Below are 22,240 nucleotides of genomic sequence, written 5' to 3'. Positions count from 1 at the left end.
ATGACATTGTAATTCTGTCAGAGACAGCAAAAGACCTGAAAGAGAAGTTGAACGGAATGGACAGTGTCTTGAGAGGATGATATAAGCTTTACATCAACAAAAGCGAAACGAGGATAATGGAATGTAGTCGAATTAAATCAGATGATGCTGAGGGAATTAAATTAGTAAATGAGAAACTTAAAGTAGTAGAAGAGTTTTGCTATTTGGGAAACAAAATAACTGGCGATGGTCGAAGTAGGGAGGATATAAAATGTAGGCTGGCTATGGTAAGAAAAGCGTTTCTGAGGAAGAGTAATTTGTTAACATCGAGTACAGAGTTAAGTGTCAGGGAGTCTTTTCTGAAACTATTTGTATGAAGTGTAGCCATGTGTGGAAGTGAAACGTGGACAATAAATAGTTTGGACAGGAAGAGAATAGAAGCTTTCGAAATGTGGTGCTACAGAAGAATGCTGAAGATTAGATGGGTAGATCACATAACTAATGAGGAAGTATTGAATAGGATTGAGGAGAAGAGAAGTTTGTGGCACAACTTGACCAGAAGAAGGGATCGGTTGGTAGGACATGTTCTGAGGCATCAAGGGATTACCAATTTAGTATTGGAGGGCAGCGTGGAGGGTAAAAATCGTAGAGGGAGACCAAGAGATAAATACACTAAGCAGATTCGGAAGGATGTAGGTTTCAGTAGGTACTCGGAGATGAAGGAGCTTGCACAGGATAGAGTAACATGGAGAGCTGTATCAAACCGGTCTCAGGACTGAAGACCACAACAACAACAAAGTATTTTATTAGGTGGTACATGTCTTCTAAAAGGAAACACTTTGTCTTATCGTTGGCAGACAAGATAAAAAGTCCTTGAACAATTAGACAAAGGCGTGAGAGATAAGCAGTTAGCTGAGATGTTTAGCATGAGAACGTCAACAGTTTCATACATAAAAAACAAGTTCGTCGAGAAAAGGGATGAAAATAACAGAAAACAAAGAGATTGAAGAGGACTTATTCAAGTTACAGCCGTGAGCAATGGGAAACCCTATATCAGGGCCGATTATTAGCGATACAGCAAAACTTTTAGCCGAGGAAATCGGGAGTTTTTCTTCATTTAAAGCAAGCAACGGCTGGCTGCGGAATTTCAAGGCGAGGTACGGTATTCGTGAGTTGGATTTGAGTGAAAAACTTACAACTGACCCAAAAGCAGCAGAAAATTTTATTGAAAAATTACAAATTGAAGTAGAATCTTATGAAATACATTAGTGCGGTGTCGATATTTGACAGTGTCTGTAAAGTTGAATATAATGTTCCTTCGGACATGTGTCATCGAACTTTACAGACACTGTCAAATAAGGTCACTCCACTAATGTATTTAATGCCAAGGCGAAGGCAACCTGATGAGAAAACTACATAAGTCTCTCCCAGTGCGAGAATCACATAACTGTGCCAGTGCTATGGGGAGCAGATACTGGGTCATATGGAAGTTTGGATTTGTCCGTGAAGTGTGCTCGGATAGCCGAAGCCGCTATTGGGACCACTCCCGTAAAGCGAGTCCCGGTCCAGCACAGATTTTCATTAGTTTCCAGTACATTTTATAGTTGTGGTGATACTGTATTCGCAATTTGGAAACACATTTTATGAGAATCTTATGAGATTCGGAAGGATGTATGTTTCATTAGGTACTCAGAGATGAAGGAGCTTGCACAGGATAGAGTAGCATGGAAAGCTGCATCAAACCGGTCTCTGGACTGAAGACCACAACAACAACGGAACTGTCAGCGCACGAGTCTTAGACGCACTTGGCCAGGTTTCTTTTGCAATTTCTTCACTTTGAATCGACAGTCAACAAGCAATAAATCGTAGTCAGAGTCCACACAACAAGTATTTTAATACAAATCTACTACAACGAAAGTTGCCGCAAAATTTCGATTCGACTTGTAATTCGTGTTCCATATTTTGATTTTGGAAATGTGGTTACAGTACGGCCTACGCTCTCTGCGCGTCTGGAACGCATGCTGTGAGGTCAGGACTTGGGGGGCGCCCTGTGGCAGCGGTCCTGCATCCCAGGCAGGTCAGGTCCTTGTGGGGCTGCTCGGGGCCCGCCGCCTGGCCACATGTGTGAGCGAGCCGGCACCTGCCCTGTCCCCCGTCTGAGCACCCCCCAGCCGCGGGCCGGCACAAAGAGCCGAACAAAGCGGCCGCCTGCAGGTCCCGCAGCGCCTGCAAAAGCCGGAACCACGAGCCCACGCCGCTGTGGGGCTGGGCTCCCGTGTCACGAGCATTCCACTCACGTGACCTCACGCTTCCACGAGGAAACTAATCACACAATACAGGGTGAAAATTATTTAAACCGACAAACTCTGGGAGGTCGTAGGGGATATCAAAACCAATATTTTTCCCTAATGTCATTTTTTTTCCTATGCGAATTATTTAAACCGGTGGAGGCCGTATTACGCTCTTCAGTTATTAGAGACCGTACTACGATCTTCAGTTGTTAGAGGGCGTATTATGCTCTTCAGTTCTAGGCAACTGCTGTCCATCAGTGTAGTAGTGCATTGTCTCTGTTTACTAATGGAGCGATACACCTGGAGTGAGTACACTGATATGGTTGGTGCGTACTACATAGCGCACCACAACGGACGAGCTGCACAGCGGGTTTATCAACAACAATATCCTAATCGCCGTATCCCGCATCATTTGATCTTTGCTGCTGTGTTTCAACGTCTGCGTGAGACCGGGTCATTTGCCAGATTACCTAGACAGGGACGCCGTCCCACGGTAAGAACGCTGCAATTTGAGGAAGCTGTCTTGCAGCATGTGGAATGGGATCCTTCAATCAGCACTCGTGCCATTGCACGTAACATGGGGACGAATCAGACGAATGTAAGAACAGTCCTTCGAGAGCAATTGTTACGTCCATTTCACTTACAGCGTGTCCACAACCTGGAACCAGTTGATTATCCACCCAGAGCACAGTTTTCGCAGTGGTACCTCGAACAGTGTGAAATGCATCCTACATTTCCATCCTCTGTGTTGTTTACCGATGAAACAACGTTCGGGCGTGATGGAGTCTTCAACATGCACAATTCGCATGTTTGGAGTGAGGATAACCGACATGCCGCAGTTACTAGCGCTCGTCAAGTGCGGTTCTTCGTTAATGTGTGGGTCGGTGTTGTTGGGGACTGTTTAATTGGGCCGTATCTGCTATTTAAGCTATTAAATGGTAGGCATTATTACAATTTTCTCGCCAGAGCATTGCCAGAATTGCTGGAAGACGCCCTGCTCCCTACAAGACAACACTTGTGTTTCCAACATGACGAGGCGTCGGCACATTCAGTCGTCGTGTGCGTCGATTCCTGGACCGACGGTTCCCAGAAACGTGGATTGGCAGAGGTGGTCCTGTACCATGGCCTGCTCGATCCCCAGATATATTCCCTCTGGTCTTTTTTGTGTCGGGAGAGATTCCCAACCTTGTTTACGCAACTCCTGTTGCATCAGAAGAGGATCTGGTTGCCCGGATAGTAGCACCAGCAGGAACAATTCAGGAAACTCCTGGGGTTTTTGCCCGTGTCAGACAGAACATGATCCGACCGTGTAACGTCTATTTACGTGTCAATGGAGGCATTTTTGAAAATCTACTGTAACTGAAACTGGGTTGTGTTAATGTGTTGTCTCTTTGTCATAAAAAAATGAAAAAGTATTTATTGGTTTAATTAATTTGCCGCCAGAGAAATCTTCCTCTACCGGTTCAAATACTCCTAATTGGAAAAAATGACGTTAGGGAAAAATATTTGTTTTGATGTCCCCTACAACCTCCCAGAGTTTGTCGGTTTAAATACTTTTCACTCTGTATAATCATCTGGCTGAGTTTGGAAGCTTCTGTTGACTTTTTTTCTGCACGATTTAAATAATGAAAAACTGCACTACATACTTATCTTTCATGCTTACAAGGGAACAGTACGAACTTCACCTCATCAATTTGGTTCATGTTGACAGGGTATGAAGAACACGGCTAGGACGTCAACGTATGAAAACCGAAAGACGCAACTCTCAATCGTTTCCGAGAAAATCGAGTCTGAAAATTTGTGGTGTGGTACACACTTCGTATGGACGCTAGTGTTCAAGGATTCTGCAGCCAAGCGAGTACGCGCTTAGTTCCATAAGCGTGAGGTTTGTGGATTGAATCTCCCTGCCTCTACTTTTTTTCAGTCCCACTTAATTCTGAAAACAGATACACGTGGTACGCCACAAAACTGTGTGATGATCGACAACCGTTTATGAATGTAAATCAAGTTTGTTTCGCCATAGACACGTTGAAAAACCATGCACATTCAAGTGCTACATGTAGCAATAACTACTGTTTCTCATGCTTCTACGGTCAGTATCATCATGATTCTTGCAGTGCTCCATAGGTTACACAGTATACTTGTCAAAAATGTAGATATAATAATATAAAAAAATGGCTATACTGATGTTCTTATAAGTCCCTGGTAGCCTTTTTTATTTTCAATCTCCTTAGAACATTTTTTCTCCTTTTTCAGGATAAATATCATGAAAATGTTGAATGACTGATTCAATATTTATAATCTGTAAAGTCATAATAATTATGTTCTTAGAATCACATGGGAATGAAAAAGAAAAATTACTGCTGGTAGGTGATTTCGATCTTTTGTCATTGCACTTACACACTCGGCTGCTGACTCTACGAGCACTACTATCATATAAGAACACGTAAAATTTTCAAACTTGACTTTCTCGAAAACAGTTGAGAGTCACGTCTTGCTGTTTATATATGTTGAAGTCTTAGACGTGCCCTACAGATCCTGTCAATATAACCAAATATGTGAGAGGAAGTACGTACTGTCCCGTCATTAGGACAACGCGTTTCGAGGATTTATTCTCATTTTCAAGTGCATTTGTTTACATAAATATTTTTGTGGTGTTTCAGTGTGTCAGTACAGAATTGTTGATTCGCTATCATAACAGCTGTTATGACAGCGAACCAACAGTTCTGTACTGACAGGTTACTCTGTAAATGCAATATAGATCTGACGATGGGCAACTATCCTGAAATTATTGAAAATAAAAAAAATAGGGATCAAAGACTGAAATGCCATATTTTTATTCAAAGAACGATCGCAGCTATCCCAGTAAGACAATCATGTCTAGTTTTGATAAAAATGTCATAAATTATGCACAATAAATGCGTAATGACAGACTCGAATTCGTGCCCTGTGTTACATGACTTAGATGTTGGTGTCAGTAAATCGATATAATGCGCAGTCTATGTTATCTATGGTCTATGGTTTCCAATTACCGCGTCATTTCATTTCATTCCCGTACAGCGACGCGCTTGTTACCCTTACTGCAGCACCTGGAACACGTATTCTCTTCTGACGAAGTGCCACTCCTGCTGCACGATGAACGTTAAGAGTGGAAACACGCGTGTAGCTTATTTTTTGAAATACCTTCGTACAAAGAAAGTCTGAAAGAATACACAATACTATTGAACAAAATATTATTTTTAACACTTAATAAATTATATAACCACATTTAAAGAAAATATAGCATATGAAGCATTTTCCGTTATCAAAAAACAACTGTTTCTCAACCCACATCCCAAAGCCCTTCAACATATACAATCAACAAACTTTCTTCCAGCAGATGCACCACGAAGACTTTCACCAAACATTCAAAATTAGCGCCAGATTGGACAACACCAAAACGAGGAAAGAGTGACTGGTATCAAAAGCATGTATATCTCAATCAGTATGGCGGCATACATTTTTCCCAGACATCGTTTCCTGTTTGCGAAAACGGGTGGTACTACGTGAGGCTGAAGTGTAAATGGTGTGAAAGTCCCGGTACGTAATTGCAACCAACAAAGGAAACGTACCAAAGACGTGCAACCCCTTCAACATATACAATCAAATAAACTTTCTCCCAGCAGATGCCCCACAAAAGCTTTCAACAAACGTTCAAAATTAGAGCCGCATTGGACAAAAACAAAGCGAGAAAAGAGTGAGCGGCGTCAAAAACATAGCACACCTCGATCAGTCTGACGGCATAAGTTTTTCCCAAACATCGTTTTTTGTGTGTGAAAACGCGTCATACCGGTGAAACTGAAGTGTAAATGATGTGAAAATCCCGATATGTAATTGCAGCCAACAAAGGAAACGTACCAAAGAAGTACAACACAACGGAAAACGACAGACCAGAATATAGTTACACTACTCCGACTCCCCGATAAAGAATGCAAAAATAATAATTCTTTAAGCAAATTTTCCAGACTAATTGACATACTGTCAAGGCATAACAAAGGCATAAAAGCAGGCCAGTTAAGTACAAATCCATCTTCATAATTACTGTAGTTTCATTTGAGAAGATTTTCGCCACCGCTGAATAGGTCGCAAGAATAACTGGTCACTTACTGTTCAAAAATTCTTATTTACTGACACATTTCTGACGCAGCTCATCATCAAATCTGCGTATACGCTGCTGCAGCGACCTCAGACGGAAACCTTTTGATCGCCCCTTCTAATATAACTACTGAAATTGTTTGTGGTACTTATGATTCGTGACTTCTATGCAGTAGTTTAGCAAAGATTTAGACGCGAAACAAAGCAGTACGCTCAACAGTGACGGACATGTGTCTCGTTTCCAGGCCTACAGCGGTGGCTTGAGGTTCATTAGCCTTTCTTTGCCGGCGACCTTTGAAAGCTTTCTCTTCGGAGTCACCTTCACCGTCGACATTTAATTACAGTCGATTCGTCGCGTACTCAAGACAGCTAGACACGAGAGACTTGATTAGCTCTCTCACTCTGTCACACAGACTCCGCAGCTTCCCCTAAGGCAGTCGCATTGCTATTTCTTATTCTTGGCAGTACTTTCGGTCGGGAAAATGGAGACTAAATCTGGAAATTATGACGGATGATCGTTCAATTCTATCTATCACCTCAAAAAAGTAAAGTTACCCATTTTTTTTGCTTGTATGCAGGTACATGTCTGCAGTCCTAGTGTACATGGAAATACCCGCGCCACGGTACCACAACAGACCGCTGGAGGAGCGAAAATGAAATGGCGCAATCCATCGACAAAGTGGAGTATCTTGCAGTAACTCATTATCGGCAGTAGCGGAAGTGCGGCTGTGGCCGGCAAATGCAGACCGCTAAAGAAGATACCTGAATTGGCCTGATACAAGTGCAACATATCCGCTCACTCTGAATGAATTACTCCAAGATAAACTCTAGGGAAAAAAAGGACGCACCATGAAGGAGGACGCACCACGAAGGAATTATCCAAATGAGACGGAAATCGGTAGAAGTGATGTAAATGTACATACAAACAAATGATTACAATTTCCGAAAAACTGGATTTATTCAAGAGAAAGAGCTTCACAAACTGAGCAACGTCCATAACGCGTTGGCCAACATTTGACCATTGTCCAAGCTGTTATTCGTCTTGGCATTGATTGGCAGGGTTGTTGACAGAGTTGTTTCACGTCCCACTGAGGGATATCGTACCAAATCCTGTCGAACTGGTGGATTAGACCGTCAAAATCTCGAGCTGGTTGGAGGGACTTGTCCATTATGCTCCAGACGTTCTTAATTGGGGGAGATTCGGCCATCTCGCCGGACAAGGTAGGGTTTGGCAAGTACCAAGATAAGCACTAGAAACTCTCGCCGTTTGCTGACGGGTATTATCTTTCTGAAATGTAAGACGAGGGCACCTTGCCATGAAGAGCAACAAAACAGGGCCTAGCATATCGTCGACGAGCCGGTGTTCTGAAAGGTACCACAGATGACAACAAAAGAGGTATGCTGCGAAAAGATATGGCGCCCCAGCCCATCACTCCCGGTTGTCGGACCGTATGCTGGGTACCCCATCACTGTCCGGGGCGTCTTCAGACATATGTCTTCGGCCAGGGATCTCACTGACTGGACGAGAACTGAGTCACAGTGATCAGCGAAGACGCATCTGAAGATTCCCCATCCAGCCGTGGGATACCAACTTGTCATCCGCAATGTGGCCCGAGAAACAGAAGTGATGGTCTGTGGACACCTCTGGTTGTTATCGCGGCACCCTTACAGCACAGCTGTACCTCGACGGTCTTCTACGCCCCATTTGTTGCCCTTCATGGCAAACCACCCTGGGGTTACATTTCAGCAACATAATGCCCACCCACACACAGCGAGGGTTTCTACTGCTTGTCTTCATACTTGCAACAGCAAGGTCGCCGGATCCCTCCCCAACTGAGAACCGATTCGAGATTCTGACGATATAATGCGTCAATTGGACAGACTTTGGCGCGGTATCCATGAGGAGGATGTCCAACAATTCTATTAATCAATGTCGAGCCGAATAACCGCAAGCATATGGGCCAGAGGTGAATAACGCGTTACTGCCTAACTCAGTTTGTGAAGCCCTTTCTCTTGAATAAATAATCCAATTTTTTCTGAAATTTTAAACATTTGTTTATCTGTAGGGGTACATCACATCTACCGATTTCCGTCCAATTCAGATAGTTTCTTCGTGGTGCGCCGTTTTTTCTCTGTTTTAGAGTGTACTTCACTTTATCAACGGTAACTCCGTCCACAGGCCATGAGGGACCCATCGGTAACGACCGACCGCCGTGTCACCCTCTTCCAGTGGCGTCATTGGAAAAGTCAACAATATCCAGTACAGGATGAAAGTCAAAGCAGCAAAGGCAAAGAGTATGGTGATCGGCAATAGCTGGAGACTGCCAAATATTAAAGTACGACAAGCTATTACTACCCAGGTAAGAGCATTTTTAATATCTTGGAAGTACGATGACTGAAGACATGAGGTGCCACCAGGAGGTGTCAAAGCAAAAAAGGCATTCACTAGAGAGAGGAAGTTATTATGTGATAAACTAGATAAACGTGTGAGGAAAAGACTGTGGCACTCTACGGGGCAGAAACACGGACCCTGAACTTGGAAAAAAAAGATAAACAAAATAAAACAACCAGAAGCATTTGAGATATGGATGTCAAGGAGAATGGAGAGAATAAGCTGGAAGGGATGAGAGGAGAAGGCTGGAGTTTATAAGAGGAAGGAAGAAGAACTAGATGGGACACCCGCTGATGTAGATGCGGATGTAGAAGGCCATGTGGTCAGCACACCGCTCACCCGGCCGTTGTCGGTTTTCGTAACCGGAGCTGCTACTTCTCAGTCAAGTAGCTCTTCAATTGTCCTCACAAGGGCTGTGTGCACCCCGCTTGCTAACAGCACTTGGCAGACGCGTGCGATCGGCCATTCAAGTACTAACCAAGCTCGACAGCACTTAACTTCGGTCTTATGACGGGAACCGGTGTTACCACTGCCGCAAGGCCGTTGGTGTAAGGAGAAAAACTTGCCGCAGTTGGGCAGATGAGTCATCACTTCATCAGTCAGTTATCGCATTGGAATGATGCCACTGGTATGGACAGCGAATCCCAGAATTCCTAGCTGCGGTGTGTTGTGCAACGCTTGTCTGTTAAGTGTGCATGATTGCCCGCTGATGAGGGAATGCCCCCACAAATACCTCTCAATCGGCGTTCTTACGCAAAGTTTGGGAATATTTTCAGTGAAGATAGCAGAGTCTTATTTTGTTTGGTATGTGAAAGGGTGTTTCCGCCAAGAAAAAATATGACATCGTGCAGCGTATTAATACGAGAGGTTTAAGGACAAATCTAAGTTAAACCAGCAACTGATTAAAAGCAACGTTGGCGAACAATCGAGTTGTAGTGATAGATTTTTCAAAGCCTTGTGCTTAGTATTAGTGAGTTCCGACATTCCGTTGCAGAAATTGAATGGTATGCAGCTTCGTGTACTTTTAGAAAAATACACAAGCAAAACGGTGCAGGACGAATCTACAGTGTCCAAAAGCTATATACCACAGTGTTTTAAAGTAGTAATTTTTAATATTCGGAATACACAGAAGCACGAAAACATATTAATTTCTTGTGACGAAACCACAGATGCATCGGGACTGTGCGTGTGTAGTGCTATAGCTGGTGCTATGAAAGCTGGAAGCAGATAATTTCTTGTTAATATACGAGTACTCACCGAGTAAATCATTCCGCTGTTGCCAAATTTTTCAATGAGTCTTTAGGCTTTCTTATGGCCGGAGGGGACACGGTATGGCAGCGTATTGTCATTTCTCAGTGATGCTGCTCCATATGTCGTTAAAGCGGGAACTGAATTAGAAGTTCTTTACCCCACATTAGTTCACCTGTCGTGCCTTCCTCACAGTTCACATCGTGCCGCTGAAACTGTCAGAAGTCGATATAACGACGTGGATCTTTTTGTTTCTAGTGTAAAGAAAGCGTTTGTCACGTCACCAATTAGAATTAAAAATCCCGTATACTCATTCCACATTTGGCTTTACCTCCTCAGCCGGTTTTAACTGTGTGGGGTACGTGGTTACAGAGTGTATCATTACTACGCGGAACATTTTAATGAAGCGAGAAATGTTTTGAGTTGCATAAATGTAGAACATAGTCAGTACTGCCACGGCCCAAGAATGTTTTGCTAAAAACGGCATCCAAGAAAAGATACAGTACATCCGTAATCGTTTCCGCAAAGTATCTAATATTTTAAAGAAGCTGGAAGCTCAAGATAATTACTTGGAGCATTCACTTTCTCTAAGGGACGAAGCGTAGTGACAGTGTCATTAGAAACACACTGGGTTGCAAAACTTCATTTCGGGAAACTGAATTGCGTGATAGACAAAAATGTGGATTACAAAACACCGTGTCAAATTTTTAAAAACCTTACGGTGAAGAAACAAATATTGAAGAGGAATTCACCGAAGAACAACTGTGGTGCTTTTCTATGCACCTGTGGTGTCATGCGATTTCGAAGGAACTTTTTCAACTGTTCAAATTATTCTTCATTGACAGACGCAGGAGTTGTACACAGGAAAATCTTAGGACAACGTTCCTTGTGTACTGTAACAGCCTTCAACAAGCTAAGAGTTCTGTGAAACAATCATAATTACGGGTATTCATTTTTGCTTATTTTGGTGCTTGGTTTCGCCGTTTTTCCTGCTTATTTGCTTGCTTGTTTTACTACACACATAAAAAAAAGTTTTGCGTCACCTAGGTTCCGAGAGTTCCGGAACCTGTACAGAAAACTGGAATAGAGATCAACATAAATATCATTTCCGCCCTTCTTATTTCTCATGAAAACCACACATTGCATGTTGTACTACCATACAGCGAAACCTTCAGAGGCGGTGGTCCAGATTGCTGTACACACTAGTACCTCTAATACCTAGTAGTACGTCTTCTTGCATTGATACATGCCTGTATTCGTAGTGGCATGCTATCCACAAGTTGATCAAGGCACTATTGGTCCAGATTGTCCCTCTCCTCGCCGGCCGGCGTGGCCGAGCGGTTCTAGGCGCTTCAGCCTGGAAGCGCGTGACCGCTACGGTCGGAGGTTCGAATCCTGCCTCGGGCATGGATGTGTGTGATGTCCTTAGGTTAGTTAGGTTTAAGTAGTTCTAAGTTCTAGGGGACTGATGACCTCAGATGTTAAGTCCAATAGTGCTCAGAGCCATTTGAACCATTGGTCCCTCTCCTCAACGGCGATTCTGCGTAGATCCCTCAGAGTGGTTAGTGGGCCCTTTTCAAAAATGTTCAAATGTGTGTGAAATATTATGGGACTTAACTGCTAAGGTCATCAGTCCCTAAGCTTACACACTACTTAACCTAAATTACCAAGGACAAACACACACACCCATGCCAGAGGGAGGACTCGAACCTCCGCCGGGACCAGCCGCACAGTCCATGACTGCAGCGCCTCAGACCGCTCGGCTAATCCCGAGGTCGGGGTCTTTTCAATCTATCCCAAGCATGTTCGATAGGGTTCATGTCTAGAGAACATGCTGGCCACTCTAGTTGAGCGATGTCGTTATCCTGAAGGAAGTCATTCACAAGATTTGCACGATGGGGGCGCCTATTGTCGTCAATGAAGATGAATGCCTCGCCAGTATGCTGCTGATATGGTTGCACTATCGGCCGGAGGATGGCATTCACGTATCGTACAGCCGTTACGGTGCCTTCCATGACCACCAGCGGCGTACGTCGGCACCACGTAATGCCTACCCAAAACAGCAGGGAACATCCACCTTGCTGCACTGGCTGGACAGTTTGTATCTAAGGCGTTCAGCCTGACCGGGTTGTCTCCAAACACGTCTCCGATGACTGTCTGGTTGAACGCATATGCGACACTCATCGGTGAAGAGAACGTGATGCCTATCCTAACCGGTGCATTCGGCATGTTGTTGGGCCCATCTGTACCGCGCTGCATGGTGTCGTGGTTGCAAAGATGGACCTCGTCATGGACGTAGGGAGGTAAGATGCGCATCATGCAGCCTACTGCGCACAATTCAAGTCGTAACACGACGTTCTGCAGCTGCACGAAAAGCATTATTCAACATAGTGGCGTTGCTGTCAGGGCTCCTCCGAGGTAGCGGTCACCCACTGCATTAGTGGCCCTTGGGCGGGGTGAGCAAGGCATGTCATCGACAGTGCCTGTCTCTCTGTACCTCCTCCATGTCCGAACAACATCGCTTTGGTTCACTTCGAGGCGCGTTGACACTTCCCTTGTTGAGAGCCCTTCCTGACACAAAGGAACAATACGGACGTGATCGGAACGCGGTATTGACCGTGTAGGCATGGTTGAACATCAGACAAACGGCTGATCGGCTGTCGGACCACTTCCGTCTAATAGGCGCTGCTCATGCATGGTTGTTTACATCTTTGGGCGGGATTAGTGATATCTCTGAACAATCAAAGGGACTGTGTCTATGATACAATATACACAGTCAACGTCTAGCTTCAGGAGTTCTAGGAACCGGGATGATGCAAAACTTTTTTTGATGTGTGTATTGTATTGTACTTAGAAATCAGGGCTTTAGTCATAATAATCGAGCATATAAAGTGTCCCAAGATTGTACAACAGACTAACGACAACCGGGCAGGCGTGAAGTGGCGTGCTTCTGTTCGTTCATCTTACGTGGCTCTGCGTCTTCACCTCTGGTGGAGCGACCACCCAGTCACTAGATATGCAGTGCAACCCGACAATGCTGGTGAGCCCCAGTTCACAGGGCGTTACCGTAAACGTCGTCCCACTTGAATGCAACGGTTCGCGAGAAAGAAACCTTGTCAGTTCTCACCGAGTGTAAAGCAGCAAGGTGAGAAACATCGTGCTTCCCAGTGCAATTTTGTTTGTGAGTAAATAAATAGCGTCCACTGCCAACCGGGAAACCAATTTTCCAACGTCATGGCAGTGGTTGTTAGGCCGCATTAATCTTCTACTGAGCTTTTACTATCTTTAGGATGGACAAAAACACTGATCACCAAAGCAAAAAAGCTCGCAGCCCTGGATGTCTCAAACATTTAGGTTCAATACTTGCAACAAGCGGGGGCGGGGACTACTCAAGAGGATGTCGTTACCAGGAGAAAGAAAACTGGCGTTCTACGGATAGGAGCGTGGAATGTCAGATCCCTTAATCGGGCAGGTAGGTTAGAAAATTTAAAAAGGGAAATGGATAGGTTAAAGTTAGATATAGTGGGAATTAGTGCAGTTCAGTGGCAGGAGGAACAAGACTTCTGGTCAAGTGACTACAGGGTTATAAACACAAAATCAAATAGGGGTAATGCAGGAGTAGGTTTAATAATGAATAGGAAAATAGGAATGCGGGTAAGCTACTACAAACAGCATAGTGAACGCATTATTGTGGCCAAGATAGATACGAAGCCCATGTCTACTACAGTAGTACAAGTTTATATGCCAACTAGCTCTGCAGATGACGAAGAAATTGAAGAAATGTATGATGAAATAAAAGAAATTATTCAGATAGTGAAGGGTGACGAAAATTTAATAGTCATGGGTGACTGGAATTCGGTAGTAGGAAAAGGGAGAGAAGGAAACGTAGTAGGTGAATGTGGACTGGGGCTAAGAAATGAAAGAGGAAGCCGCCTGGTAGAATTTTGCACAGAGCACAACTTAATCATAGCTAACACTTGGTTCAAGAATCATAATAGAAGGCTGTATACATGGAAGAAGCCTGGAGATACTGACAGGTTTCAGATAAATTATATAATGGTAAGACAGAGATTTAGGAACCAGGTTTTAAATTGTAAGACATTTCCAGGGGCAGATGTGGACTCTGACCACAATCTATTGGTTATGAACTGTAGATTAAAATTGAAGAAACTGCAAAAAGGTGGGAATTTAAGGAGATGGGACCTGGATAAACTACAAGAACCAGAGGTTGTACAGAGATACAGGGAGAGCATAAGGGAGCAATTGACAGGAATGGGGGAAATAAATACAGTAGAAGAAGAATGGGTAGCTTTGAGGGATGAAGTAGTGAAGGCAGCAGAGGATCAAGTAGGTAAAAAGACGAGGGCAAGTAGAAATCCTTGGGTAACAGAAGAAATATTGAATTTAATTGATCAAAGGAGAAAATATACAAATGCAGTAAATGAAGCAGGCAAAAAGGAATACAGACGACTCAAAAATGAGATCGACAGGAAGTGCAAAATGGCTAAGCAGGGATGGCTAGAGGACAAATGTAAGGATGTAGAGGCTTGTCTCACTAGGAGTAAGATAGATACTGCCTACAGGAAGATTAAAGAGACCTTTGGAGATAAGAGAACCACTTGAATGAACATCAAGAGCTCAGATGGAAACCCAGTTCTAAGCAAAGAAGGGAAAGCAGAAAGGTGGAAGGAGTATATGGAGGGTCTATACAAGGGCGATATACTTGAGGACAATATTATGGAAATGGAAGAGGATGTAGATGAAGATGAAATGGGAGATACGATATTGCGTGAAGAGTTTGACAGAGCACTGAAAGACCTGAGTCGAAACAAGGCCCCCGGAGTAGACAACATTCCATTGGAACTACTGACGGTCTTGGGAGAGCCAGTCCTGACAAAACTCTACCATCTGGCGAGCAAGATGTATGAAACAGGCGAAATACCCACAGACTTCAAGAAGAATATAATAATCCCAATCCCAAAGAAAGCAGGTGTTGACAGATGTGAAAATTACCGAACTATCAGTTTAATAAGTCACAGCTGCAAAATACTAACGCGAATTCTTTACAGACGAATGGAAAAACTAGTAGAAGCCGACCTCGGGGAAGATCAGTATGGATTCCGTAGAATGTTGGAACACGTGAGGCAATACTGACCTACGACTTATCTTAGAAGCTAGATTAAGGAAGGGCAAACCTACGTTTCTAGCACTTGTAGACTTAGAGAAAGCTTTTGACAATGTTGACTGGAATACTCTCTTTCAAATTCTGAAGGTGGCAGGGGTAAAATACAGGGAGCGAAAGGCTATCTACAATTTGTACAGAAATCAGATGGCAGTTATAAGAGTCGAGGGACATGAAAGGGAAGCAGTGGTTGGGAAGGGAGTGAGACAGGGTTGTAGTCTCTCCCCGATGTTATTCAATCTGTATATTGAGCAAGCAGTGAAGGAAACAAAAGAAAAATTCGGAGTAGGTATTAAAATCCATGGAGAAGAAATAAAAACTTTGAGGTTCGCCGATGACATCGTAACTCTGTCAGAGACAGCAAAGGACTTGGAAGAGCAGTTGAACGGAATGAATAGTGTCTTGAAAGGAGGATATAAGATGAACATCAACAAAAGCAAAACGAGGATAATGGAATGTAGTCGAATTAAGTCGAGTGATGTCGAGGGAATTAGATTAGGAAATGAGACACTTAAAGTAGTAAAGGAGTTTTGCTATTTGGGGAGCAAAATAACTGATGATGGTCGAAGTAGAGAGGATATAAAATGTAGACTGGCAATGGCAAGGAAAGCGTTTCTGAAGAAGAGAAATTTGTTAACATCGAGTATAGATTTAAGTGTCAGGAAGTCATTTCTGAAAGTATTTGTATGGAGTGAAACAGGGACGATAAATAGTTTGGACAAGAAGAGAATAGAAGCTTTCGAAATGTGGTGCTACAGAAGAATGCTGAAGATTAGATGGGTAGATCACATAACTAATGAGGAAGTATTGAATAGGATTGGGGAGAAGAGAAGTTTGTGGCACAGCTTGACCAGAAGAAGGGATCGGTTGGTAGGACATGTTCTGAGGCATCAAGGGATCACCAATTTAGTATTGGAGGGCAGCGTGGAGGGTAAAAATCGTAGAGGGAGACCAAGAGATGACTACACTAAGCAGATTCAGAAGGATGTAGGTTACAGCAGGTACTGGAAGATGAAGAAGCTTGCACAGGATAGAGTAGCATGGAGAGCTGCATCAAACCAGTCTCAGGACTGAAGACCATAACGACAACAACAACAACTTGCAACAAATTATTTAGCTGCATCAAACCAGTCTCAGGACTGAAGACCATAACAACAACAACAACTTGCAACAAATTATTTAAGTTGTAAGAAATTACATCCTAGCCTAAAGATGGTTATGTTCGGAGGAGCTATTAAACCTTTAATTACCACTGCTTTAAAAATTTTGTGACAAAGTTATTTTATTTTTATTTTTCGAGTGTAGTGGAGTTTTATGAACGCAAGGAAGTATTTATTGTATTGATTTCCATTTATTTAAAAAAATATTGAATGTTGCTGTCAAGCAATCAGATCCTCCCGGTGCCTCAGATATTACGATGGCTATTCGGAAAATAAAGAAAGATCCGTTGCGAAATGGAAACCACAGTGAAAATCTAATCTATTTTATTTGCAGCAGTTAGCTACACCTTCCAGCTACTTCTCTATATAGTCGCCTTTCCGACTTAAGACATCTGTCGTAGCGCTGTACCAACTTCCCCGCCGCGCGGAGTGGCCGCGTGGTTAGAGGCGCCATGTCACGGATTGCGCGGCCCCTCCCGCCGGAGGTTAGAGTCCTCTCTCGAGCATGGGTGTGTGTGTTGTTCTTAGCATAAGTAAGGTTTCGTTAGTTTAAACAGTGTGTAATAGGGACCGATGACCTCAGCAGTTTTAATCGCATTTATTATTGTTATAATACCGCCAACCGGTTTCAACCCGACGTAGGGGTCATCTTCTGGGCGTTTACACCATTGGTCGACTGCTGGTGGTGTCATTCCTGTCTACATAACGGCAGGAAACGATGACAGTAAACGCTCAGAAGATGACCCCTACGTCGGGTTGAAACCGGTTGGCGGTATTATAACAATAATAAATGGGATTAAGACTGTTCTTGAATTATTAATTAATCATACTAATCGCTGCTTCTCCCCACAATCATGTTGTCCAAAAATCAGCAGTTTGGTCCCTTAGGAATTCACACACACACATACCAACTTCCCAATACCGTCGTCATAGAAGGCAGCCCGCTGTCAATTTTCTATGCTGGACGGCAGCTCGTTGTCTGTGCCAGAATCTTTCTCTTCATACCCAGCGGCTCTTCTCAGCAGAGACAAAAATGAGAGGAGCCAAGTCCGGGCTGTATGGTGGCTGATCAGACACTTCCCATCGAAAACGCTGCAGGAGCGTCCTCATTACCTCTGCAGAACTTGGCCGAGAACTGTCATGGCCGGTCGCTATGGCCGAGCGATTCTAGGCGCTTCTGTCCGGAACCGCGCTCCTGCTACGGTCGCAGGTTCGAATCCTGCCTCGGGCATGGATGTGTGTGACGTCCTTAGGTTAGTTAGGTTTAAGTAGTTCTAAGTCTAGGGGACCGGTGACCTCAGATGTTATGTTCCATAGTACTTAGAGACATTTTTTGAACCGTCATGAAGGAGGAACTGCACGACAGTTACGTTATGTAGAGTTGCATGAAATTAGGCGAAATCTCTCGGCAGTCACCCATACTTGGCGAGAGATACCGTTTCCTAGGCATCCTTACGCGCTCACTGTGCGTTTAGAAGTGAGATGAGCGAAGTGGCGCTGTCTACGGGGACACCAGAGACACTGTCCAACTCATCTGTGTAAAGCTTCATCGGATTGTCACTGTGGTTTCCATTTGGCGAACAATCATTACATACTTTCCCAGTAGCCCTCGTACTTTATTATTTATATAAATCAGTATAGATGTATGACATTCCCTTGTGGTTGGACCGGCCAGAGTGGCCCAGCGGTTCTAGGCGCTACAGTCTGGTACTGCGCGACCGCTACGGTCGCAGGTTCGAATCCTGCCTTGGGCATGGAAGTGTGTGATGTCCTTAGGTTAGTTAGGTTTAAGTAGTTCTGAGTTCTAGGGGACTGATGACCTCAGAAGTTAAGTCCAATAGTGTTCAGAGCCATTTTTTAAACCCTTGTGGTAGGCACGAATTTAATTTTCCGACTGAAGAATTCTCTCCGTTTAGAATGAAATGCTGTTTTGTATTTCCTAGAGCACAAAATCGAGGCTATATAGACATGCATCAGCCAACGGCCTTGCCGCAGTGGTAACACCGGTTCCCATCAGATCACCGAAGTTAAGTGCTGTTGCTCTTGGCTAACATTTGGATGGGTGACCGTCCGGTCTGCCGAGCGCTGTTGGCAAGTAGGGTGCATTCAACCCTTGTGACGCAAACTGAGGAGCTACTTGAACTAGACGTAACGGCTCCGGTCACGACAACTGACAACGGCGGGGAGAGCGGTGGACTGAGGATGACACAGCGGTCGGTCGGTACCTTTGGGCCTTCCAAGGGCTGTCCGGGCGGAGTTTACTAGAGTCCAAGCATTTATCACACGAAGGGAAACATAAATGTCGTCTACACGAAAATTAAAGAGACCGATGAAGAAAAGAGGATCAGCTGTATGAATATCAAGATTTCTGATGGCGAATCAGTGCTAAGCAAAGAAGGGAAACATGAAAGGAATATTATAGAACGGCTATACAAGGGAAATTAACTTCAAGACAAAATTATAGAAAAAGAAGAGGAAGTGGCTGAAGATGAGATGGGAGATATGATACAGGGGGAAGCATCTGATACGAACACTGAACGACCAAAGCAGAAAAACGACCCCTGGACTACACGGCACTCCACAGAATTACAGAGATACTTAGGAAAGCCAACCATAACAAAACTTTTCCACCTGGTGTGCAAGATAGATCACACACGCGAAACAAGAGTTCAAGAAGAATATAATAATTCCAATTTCAAAGAAATCACCTGATGTCAGAAATGAATCTTATCGAACTATATAGTGACACGAATTATTTACAGAAAAATGGAAAAAGTGGTTGAAGCCTACCTGGAGGAAGACCGCTTCGCGTATTGAAGAAATGTAGGAACACGTGAGCCAATACTTATCTGCGACTTGCCTTAGACCTTAGAAGTTAAAGAAAGGCGAACGTACGTTTATAGTGCAGTTTTATATTAAGAGAAAGCTTCTGACTTCGTGAATTGGATTACATTCGTTCTAATTCTGAAGGCATAAAACTACATGGAGAGAAAAGTTATCTACAACGTTTATAGGCTGCAGTTATAGGAGACGAGGGACATGCAGTAGCTGACAAGAGTGTGAAACAGGGATGTGCCCTATTCCAAATGTTATTCAATCTGTATACTGAAAACGAAACCAGGAAAATTTGGAAAGACAGAGTTCAACGAGAAGAAATAAAGGTGTCAAGTTTGCCAATGACATTGTAATTCTACCAGAAACAGCAAACAACTTGGAAGACCAGTGAAGGGAACGGATAGTGACTTTGAAAGAGATCATAACACGAACATCCACAAAAATAAAATAAAGCGCGGAATATAATCGAATTAAATCAGTTGATGCTGAAGGAATTAGATTAGGAAATGAGACCCTATAAACAGTAGATGAGTTTTGTTATTTGGGCCCAAAATAACTGATGATGGCCGAAGTAAAGAGGATGTAAAATACAGACTAGCAATAGCAAGAAAAGCGTTTCTAAAAAAGAGGAGTTTCCAAGCACAAATATACATTTAAAGATTGAGATGTCTTTTCTGAAGGTGTTTGTATTGAGTATAGTCTTGTGCAGAAGTAAAACATAGACGATACACAGTCCAGACAAGAAGAGAATAGAAGTTTTTGAAATGTGGTGCTACAGAAGAATTGCAGATCGGACAAGTAAAGAGCAGCTACTGAATCGAATTATGGAAAATGAAATTTAGAGCCCAATTTGATTAAAAGAACAGACCGGTTGATAGGACAGATCTTGAGGCATCTAGTGGTGATCAATTGGGTAACACAGAGAAATGTGGAGGTAAAAACGGTAGAGGGAAACCGAAGCTCGAATACAGTAGGCAGGTACGGATGGGCATAGGTTCAGCAGTTAACTGGATAGATAAAGAGTTGTACAGAATAGATTAGAGTGGAAAGCTGCATCAAACCAGTCTTCGGACTGGGGACAACTTTAGCAACAGATAGCGTTACTCCTAGCTGCGTGCGGCCACAATGAAATGCTAATCGCTCACATACGAATATTACGCAAATGATATCTTCACAATGTTTGTTTTAATGCCTGGCAGTGTAGCTGTAGTTCTTACCACACTAATATGACGGAAGGAAGATCTGGGTTGAATGTCGCTTCGACAATGTCCTGTATGGAGCCTGGTAGCTACTCACGAGGAGAACACGGCAAGTGCCATTACCCGATTTCCCAGAAACTTCGCTCAGTCGAAACAGAGCCAAAATACGCGAACTCTTGTCTCGTCTTATCTGTAGATACTAGACCGTTTCCGAGAAAACGACCGTCAAAGTTTTCCATTTAATTTAGACGCCTTTTAGCACGTAACAGTCTCAGCCCAAGCGCCCACGAACGCGCCTATGAGTGAAGGATTTCTACGTCCTTCTCCTGCGTGGTATCGCCTGTAAAGAAGCATATCAGATCGACCTGGTATTATGCGACCTGTGGGAAGTATCCGCCTAATCAGCGTCTCCATACCATAGGACTGGCGACCTCTACCCTCTGCGCTGCCTCTCATAGTGTCGACGATGTTCGTCACCACTTCAGCTGTGTAGCCTTTGCGGATGTCTGGTTGTTGGGGTGACAAATGATAGCGTGTTTTCTACAAGTGCTGTCGCAAGTTACGGGCCCCGAGTCCTTACTTTACCCAGCGGCGGAATGTTTTCCTGCAACGAAGTCCAGGGCGGTTCTCTGGATAACCGGCTGGACTTTAGCATATCTGTTTCGAGATCCTCATCATTCGCACCTTGATTTTTGGCAATAATTGCAGACTGCACATGCGGAGGTTGCGCGCACTTTATCGCGCTTATTTTTCCAATTAAACTACTGGCCATTAAAATTGCTACACCAAGAAGAAATGCAGATGATAAACGGGTATTCATTGCACAAATATATTATACTAGAACTGACATGTGATTACATTTTCACGCAATTTGGTTGCATAGATCCTGAGAAATCAGTACCCAGAACAACCACCTCTGGCCGTAATAACGGCCTTGATACGCCTGGGCATTTAGTCAAACCGCGCTTGCATGGCGTGTACAGGTACAGCTGCCCGTGCAGCTTCAACACGATAACACAGTTCATCAAGAGTAGTGACTGGCGTATTGTGACGAGCCAGTTGCTCGGCCACCATTGACCAGACGCTTTCAATTGGTGAGAGATCTGGAGAATGTGCTGGCCAGGGCAGCAGTCGAACATTTTCTGTATCCAGAAAGGCCCGTACAGGACCTGCAACATGCGGTCGTGCATTATCCTGCTGAAATGTAGGGTTTCGCAGGGATCGAATGAAGGGTAGAGCCACGGGTCGTAACACATCTGAAATGTAACGTCCACTGTTCAAAGTGCCGTCAATGCGAACAAGAGGTGACCGAGACGTGTAACCAATGGCACCCCATACCATCACGCCAGGTGATACGCCAGTATGACGATGGCGAATACATGCTTCCAAAGTGCGTTCACCGCGATGTCGCCAAACACGGATGCGACCATCATGATGCTGTAAACAGAACCTGGATTCATCCTAAAAAATGGCGTTTTGCCATTCGTGCGCCCAGGTTTGTCGTTGAGTACACCATCGTAGGCGCTCCTGTCTGTGATGCAGCGTCAAGGGTTACCGCAGCCTGATCTCCGAGCTGCTGCAAACGTCGTCGAACTGTTCGTGCAGATGGTTGTTGTCGTGCAAACGTCCCCATCTGTTGACACAGGGATCGAGATATGGCTGCACGATCCGTTGCAGCCATGCGGATAAGATGCCTGTCATCTCGATTGCTACTGATACGAGGCCGTTAGGATCCAGCACGGCGTTCCGTATTACCCTCGTGAACCCACCGATTCCATATTCTGCTAACAGTCATTGGATCTCGACTGTCGCAATGTCGC

General features: G+C 44.0%; 1 pseudogene; it reads left to right on the top strand.

Annotated features, from left to right (window-relative positions):
• Positions 1-18,362: 18,362 nt before the first annotated feature.
• LOC126417903 (5S ribosomal RNA) lies at positions 18,363-18,480 on the top strand (annotated as a pseudogene).
• Positions 18,481-22,240: the final 3,760 nt, after the last annotated feature.

Source organism: Schistocerca serialis, chromosome 8 (genome assembly GCF_023864345.2).
Source record: "Schistocerca serialis cubense isolate TAMUIC-IGC-003099 chromosome 8, iqSchSeri2.2, whole genome shotgun sequence".
NCBI classification, from domain to species: domain Eukaryota; kingdom Metazoa; phylum Arthropoda; class Insecta; order Orthoptera; family Acrididae; genus Schistocerca; species Schistocerca serialis.
This window is presented reverse-complemented; position numbering and strand designations above follow the sequence as displayed.